This window comes from Marmota marmota, unplaced genomic scaffold (assembly GCF_001458135.2).
Source record: "Marmota marmota marmota unplaced genomic scaffold, marMar, whole genome shotgun sequence".
Classification (NCBI taxonomy): Eukaryota; Metazoa; Chordata; class Mammalia; order Rodentia; family Sciuridae; genus Marmota; species Marmota marmota.
In genome coordinates, this window is record NW_026000075.1 from 9,522,678 (window position 1) to 9,530,437 (window position 7,760).

Consider the following 7,760-nt stretch of genomic DNA (forward strand, 5'->3'; position numbering starts at 1 on the left):
TAAAATAACATATGGTTTTAACCCCTGAGCTGTAATGCCTCAATAATTTTTTTGTTTTGTTTTTAGATATTTTTATTTCTTCAAATTTGTTATTTATCAGAAGTGATGAAATAAAAAAATAGAATTGATTCCCATCATTATTATCATCATCATCATGGAAATGGATTTAAGAGAAAACTGGTCAGATGAATATTATTGCTTCCTATTTTCATCCAGGAAATACTTGGCATTGATAAACAGCCAAGAGTCTGTCCAGAATGCTCAAGATATGTTATATAATGCAACATGCTGTTCACAGGTCGGAGAAACATAGGAAATAACTTATATGAACGTCTTGATTTCATCATACAAGTACAAAAGCATCACCCATTGGACATTGGAGAACACTGAACCTTGCACCCTTGAAAAAATCTTTGCCTCCTTCATCAGGAGCAATCTTTGTCTAGCAGTCAGTCTTGCCTGTATATAATGTCCGTTCCTTTGAGCCCTGACTGTATCATCATGCCACGGTGAACAGTATCAAATGGATAGGAAGTCAACCCAGCAACGCAGTGACAGGCTGTGCAATCATCCAGCTGATTAAGATGTGAGTCTTCCGGGGTCTGGAAGCATTCCCTTTACAGTGCTGTACATACCAAAGTAGGCAGCTTGGTAGATGATACTACCCTGCACGGACGCATTAAAGTCTTAATCCCATTAGATTTGTAGATCTTAACCAGGCAGTCCCAGTCACGGAGGCCTTTGAATTCTCTTTTAGCTCTGGATTTCACCACACCAGCTCCTGGATGGGTTAGGGCAAAATGAAGAGGACACACAAAACACAAGGGTATGTATTGATTTCATCTACTTTTCCCTGCAAAGTAGCTCCAGAAGCGACCCTCTTCTCCACGCCACCCAGGAAGATCTGCTTGTATTTATCTTTGAAGGCAAACTTGGGAGCCTGGGTGGAGAAGTATCTGATGACATTGCCCAGGTTACCACGGCAGAAGGACAGGACTCCCTGCTTGTTGGGGATAGGAACCATGCAGTCTATAATGCCCTGGTACTGCTTATCCGTGGTGATGTACTTGGCGGCATGCTGTACCTGCAGAGGCAGCTTGACCCGCTCCACAGGCGCAACCCTGGTCTTAGAGCAGCCAGGAAGTCCCTGACAAAGGACACAGCGGCATCTGTCATGTTGGAAGAAGAGGAGGCGGGCAACTGAGGGACAGAACTGGACTAGGAACCGGCTTTGACTCTCAGTTCAAAATATATTTTGAGACAATGATGAAGACAAAATTGTTGATCAAATGAAATAGACTTTTGCCAAGCCTTGATTTACATATATGCTCCTCTTCTTACATGTAGAATTCCGTGAAGATAATAAAAACAAGAAAATTCAGTGATGTTTTGGGGTCACCTTTTAATTTCTAATACTGTCACTTTTCAGTTGCTAAATAATTCTGTAAGTATATCTATAAAAGAATATTTTATTATATGATACTAATATCATACTTATGGAAATTAATGATGACCCTTTAATTTTAAATGACCAGCCAATATTCTATTTTATTTTGGAATTAGAAACAATACTACCACCAATATTTATAGAACTAGAGGCCCAATGAGACTCACATACCATAATTAAATATTTAAAATTTCATATTAAATATTTAACCACTAAACATTTAAATATTTAAATTCCATAAATCGAGCTCATATATTATTAGTTAAATTATATTTATCCTTATACTTTGACAAATATACCTTTTATAATAAATAAACCTGAATTAGCTATCATTTTATAAACTGAAAGTTTAAAAAATATCAGAGAACCAAAACTATCCCTTGGTTATTTGATAAGATTTTAATGTGTAACAAACTACAAATAAACATAATTCACAGGTTACTATGATATTACATAAATTTATTTTTTAAAGTTTATATTATTACATAAATGTATTTTTTCTTCATTTCACTTCAATAGAAACACTGATATTTAATTATTATAATCATAATTTAATACAGTTCATATTCTGTTGATGGGACCAATTTAAATAATTTAAAGCAATATAATTATTTTCAAAAGTATACAAAACTTTAATTGGTGCATGATAATTAAGCATAAATTAGGACTCATTGTGATATATTCATACACACACACACAGTAATTTTGTTGATTTTTTTTTCTGCAAATAAATAGAAGGAAAATCAGCAGATTGGTGGAAGGAAAAGTAACAAGGGAATGAAATAAAGCAAATTATATTATATGCATTTGTGACTATGTCACAATGAAACCTGCTATTATCTGTAACTATAATGCACTAATAAGAATTTAATAAAAATATAGAAACTTGAATATATTTCATCATTATTTGTCAAATTTCTAAATTATTTTTTTGCATCTTCCAAAGAGTTATTTTTAATATTCTGTCAACTATTATTATAAAATGTATGTTAAAATTAATGACTAGTAAAACTTAAATTGGTTAAAGTGTGATGTTTGCATTTGATTTTTTGAAAATTTAATGGAAACTTTTAAAAATAAAACCACATCTGTTTTCAATTCTTGTATTCAATGTCCATTTTACTACCAGTGTAAGAAACTGATATTACACTTCACCTAAATTAGCTCTCAATATACATATATGCAAGTTTCAGAGTAAATATAATTGGCTTCTTATTGTAAAAATCCCTCAGCTATCATTATGCAACTGTTCTAAATTTCATACTATTTTTCTAGTATCTTCAGAACCACAAACTCAAAAGGAAAACAAATAGAACAAAGGACTCTCTTCACTACTGAAAAATAATATTTCATTATACTGCAAAATCGGTTACAGTCTTGTGGCCTGGATGGAAGCATTCGACAAGGCAGGAAAGGTTTCTTTTCTCCCTGTGAGGCCTCTATGCCTCTCAAATCCTTCCTATACAAGAACACAGTGTCAATTTCTGATGTTGGTGAAGGCATGTACCTCAAACCTTTGCCACACTTGGAAGAAGTCTCCTATGATTTCTACAATACAAGGTTAAAGACATGAAGATTTTCCCTGGAGTCTGCATGGAGTTGATCACAGAATAGATGTTTAGGTCATGTTGTACTAGTGCAGAGTGACAGATCTCAAGTGACAGAGGTCTTCATTTTTTTTTTATTTTGTATGTATTTTCTATTTTTGCATATGTTTGTGCTATACAGGAAAATCTAACTTGCCAGCCCAGGGAAAGGGGGTCCATTGCCCAGGTAAAGATTTAAGCATCAAAGATCATTTTCAATGTCAAAGGAGCCTCTGTTGAAGAAAAAACTATTTCCAAAAACATAGATAAGTCTCTCCATATTGTTTCAAGTTTAACCTAATCAGGACTTCCTTATCTGATTTACTTTTATCCAATTTGTTTGGCAATAGTATACAATATTTCAAGCCCCATCTGTACTTAGCCAACCCAGAAGTGTAAATCAGCTGTGGAGCAGAAAGTCTACTGGGTCCCATCCAACACTGGACAATCAGACCAAACTATACTCATGATATAAAAAAAAAGAAAAGAAAAAAGAGCAGTTCATCACGAATTCTATGCAATCTTATTTTCCATTATACGAAGAATACTCATCAATATAAAACCAATAAAGGAGATTTTAGGAATGGGAATTACTCTGAAAATTTTGCAAGCTAATGCTTAAAAAATAAAATTAATAAAGAAAGAGACATCCATTCTCCATTCCAAGGATGGGAGATTTATATGCACCAAAGGAAAATAAATGTGTGTCAAATGGCTACTTAATCCTTGTCCAGACAGAATTCAATCAGGGCAAGGTGCCTGATCAAATTGCTATGGTGATCTATCGAAGTTATAAATATGACAATTCCCATAACAGAAAGAAAAATAGGTTATTGATATATAAAATAGTATATAGATATTGAATGAGATAAACAAGTTACAAAATTGCTCTATTTCAGAGTGTAGGTTAACACCAAAAACTTTATATTGATAAAGAAATCCTATTAAAATATGGGTATGTATATTAATAAATACACACATACTTAACTAATATGTTTGAGTATGTTTAGATCAGCATACCAGAAATCTTATATAAATGACCTGTACTGCATTAAACAAGCAGTGCAAGTAATTAAGCAGATAAAAGCAATAATTTAAAAGAAAAGACTAAAATAGGTAAATATATAAAATTTGGAAATATATGGATTGCATAATTATATAATTACTGAAAATGTATGGACTTTAAAATAAGGATGTTAATTTGTTAAGTAAAATAGGAACAATAAGTGAGATTACAAATCTTCCTTAAGTAAATCAATACATTTCTTTTAAGTAAAGGAGGAGGAAATAGAATGCAAAGAAAAAACATCTTTTCTGAATGAGTCAGTGACAATTAGGGTCCTATATACACCATCACAAGTTCAGAGCACCAAAATATTTCTATTGAATGTTTCCAAATTTGAATTTCAAGAAACCAGAAGGAGAGCATGAGTCATTGAGATGCTCTGCTCCAGTATTTCTTCATGTTTTAAGTACTATAAAATCCAGTTTGCTAAACTCAGGGGAGAACAAAAAAAAATCTAATTTCCTGTAAACACTTTCTAGTGAGAAAAGGGAGTTGTAATTGTTTGACTCTTATTCTACACATGTCATTTGCACCTATACCAGAGATCTCATGCATAAAGGAAGGCAATTTAAAATTAAATAATTAACAGTATAATACAGGAAGTTTCTTTTCCTGCCAAATGAGAAACTTATGAAAGACTGCCATTTCCACACCAATAATAAGAACAAGAAAAATCCAGATAGGCTACAAAAATTAGTTTTTAAAATCCATTAGAATAGAGGATGCAATAAAACCTAAATAAACACTAGTATTCAGAAAGTGTTTAATCCTCCACAGAAGAGAGACACTAAGTTACTGAGGAAGACATACATCATGAGAGTGAGGTGGTGCAAGGAAAGAAGTAGGTACTAGACACAGATTTTAAAAATGGTTAAGAACCACATGTAGGCTGACATGGTAGACTATAATTTGGAGGATTTCTACCCACTGCGCCCATCTGCCAACTCTTACACATGGATATTCACCAAGTGGAAAGAAATACACCAAAAGCAGGGAGATGGTGCCCAAGATTTAGAGCTATGAGATAGCCCCTTTGTGGCGTGTACAGACTTTCAAGTGCAAAACTCCCTCAAAGTAGGTTGTCTTGAAGCAGAAAAGCAAGCAGAGAGAATATTAACATCCAAAGAAAGTTGGAAGGAATCAGATCTCTCTCTCTCTCTCTCTCTCTCTCTCTCTCTCACACACACACACACACACACACTTACACATACAAAATTACAATTTTGCTTTCAATTACCAAAGAGTGAGGACTAGTTAAAATAGCTAAAGAGCAACATTTTCAAGGCATTCTGTGTCCTCATAGATTATGGATCCACAGCCCTCCAAAGGCTAGAGGAGGGATAACAGGTTTGAAAGAGGTCTTCCAAGGTTCAGAAAGCATGGCACAGGGCTTATGTGCAAAGACAACACTTCAGAGACCCCAAATCCTGACTACAAGCCTGGAAACTAGGCTACCCCACAGTTCCAAAAGCTGATGACCCAATCTGAAGGCTGAGCAGATCTCTGGAGTCTTGACAGTGCTCTGATTCCAAGACCTGCAGAAGGGAAACTCTCCATTCAATCCTCAATGCATTTAAAGACAGAAGAAAAGTAAATTAAATTAATGTTGAAATAAAGCACAACACAAGAAAACTATATATCATATCAATTCAGTCTCCGTCCAGTACGTAGATTAAAATTAAAGTGGGTATTAATACTTTAGTTTTCACTATTCTATTATACAAAAATGTCTTTCAAGCAACGAAAAATTGCAAGACAGACAAAAAAATACGCACACACTGAACTAGAGATAAAATAGTACATAGAAGCAAATCCAGAGATAGCTCAAATGTTGGAACTACCCAACAAAGAATTTGCAGACACTATGGTAAAAATGTTAAAGAACACAGTTTAAACAGAGGTTAACAAGCATGAAGAATTGAGAAATTTCAGCAAAGATATGATAATTGTATAAAAAAATTCAAGGTTAAAATGTTATGTTTAAAAGGAACATACGTTGAAAACAAAGACATGAACAAACTAAAAGTGAAAGGGTGGAAAAAATACACAATGCTAACACTAAGCTCAGGAAGACACAACTTACCCTATTACTATAAACAGGCTTTAAGAAAAGTATTGGGGCTGGGGATGTGGCTCAAGCGGTAGTGCGCTCGCCTGGCATACGTGCAGCCCGGGTTCGATCCTCAGCACCACATACAAACAAAAATGCTGTGTCCGCCGAAAACTAAAAAATAAATATTAAAATTCTCTCTCTCTCTCTCTCTCTCTCTCAAAAATAAAAAAGCATTACTAAGATAATTGGGGAAATTTTGCATAGTAAAATAATCATTTTAACATAAAATAACAATTCTGAACATGTATATGTATATATTCTGAACATAATGCATATATATGACATATATATATATATGAGAGACAACAAAATGTCATCAAATCAAGTATGTCAAAGTTGAGAAACTAGAATTTACAGACCTTATGATGATCCAAGTATCAACAAATAACAGATAATATAAATTACTGAGAGTATATAAACTAACCACAATGTTAAAATAGAAATAAATAACATAACTTATGTAGAAAATCCTCAAATATTTAGAAATAAACTGACCTACATTTAAATAATCCATGAGACAAAGACAAAACAAAATGGAAATTTTGAAAAATTTTAGACTGAATAATAATACAGATAATATTTTAAAATGTGTGGAATATAGATAAAGCAGGACTTAGAGGGAAACATAGCTTCAAATGAAGAAAGTTGGATACAATCAATGTTCCAAGTCATTCCTTTATGAACCTAGAAAAAAAACAGAGAATAAATAAAGTAGGTAGATGAACTATAAATAATAAACATAACAAGATAATAAATTTAATACAGGACATTAATAATGGAGAGAAAAACATTGTCAAAAGTTAGTTCATAGGCCCAGTGGCCTGCAGGTGTGGTAGACACATCGCCCCAATTGGAGGAGTGGCGGAGCAGAGCCACTGCCCGCGCCTGCAAGGTAGGCAGACCCACGACCAACCGGCGGAGCAGGCCCAGCAGCCCGCCGGCGTGGTAGACACATCACCCCAATTGGAGGAAGGGCAGAGCAGAGCCGCCGCCTGCACCTGCAAGATAGGCACACCCGCGACCAACCAGCAGAATAGGCCCAGCGGCCCGCCGGCGTGGTAGAAACATCACCCCAAATGGAGGAAGGTCCCAGCTGCCGCCCACAAGGTAGGCAGACCGCGCGTCCTGGAGAAGGGGCCCGGTGGCACGCCGGCCTAGTTGAAAGATCACCCCACTTGGAGGAAGGGCACAGCCATTGCCTGCACCAGCAAGGTAGGCAGAACTGCAACCTGGAGAACAGGCCCAGCGGCCCGCCAGCATGGTATACAGATCATCCCTATTGGAGGAGGTGCCCAGCCGTTGCCCGCAAGGTAGGCAGACCACGCGACCTGGAGAAGGGGCCCAGCTGCCCGCCGGCGAGATACACAGATCACCCCAATTGGAGGAGGAGCACAGCCGCCGCCCACCTCTGCAAGGGAGATTTTGCAACTATACAAGAGCAATATAAATATATAGGGGGAAAATTCAAGAACACAACAGTTTCACCAAGCAGAAAGAAACGCGAGCAGTATGAAAAGACAAGGAAAGAAAGGACCACAAGCAATGCAG

The 7,760-nt window shown here is 35.8% G+C and overlaps 1 pseudogene; it reads right to left on the reverse strand.

Moving 5' to 3' along the window:
• Positions 1–321: 321 nt before the first annotated feature.
• LOC107149553 overlaps positions 322–7,760 on the reverse strand; it is a 25,660-nt pseudogene continuing 18,221 nt past the window's right edge.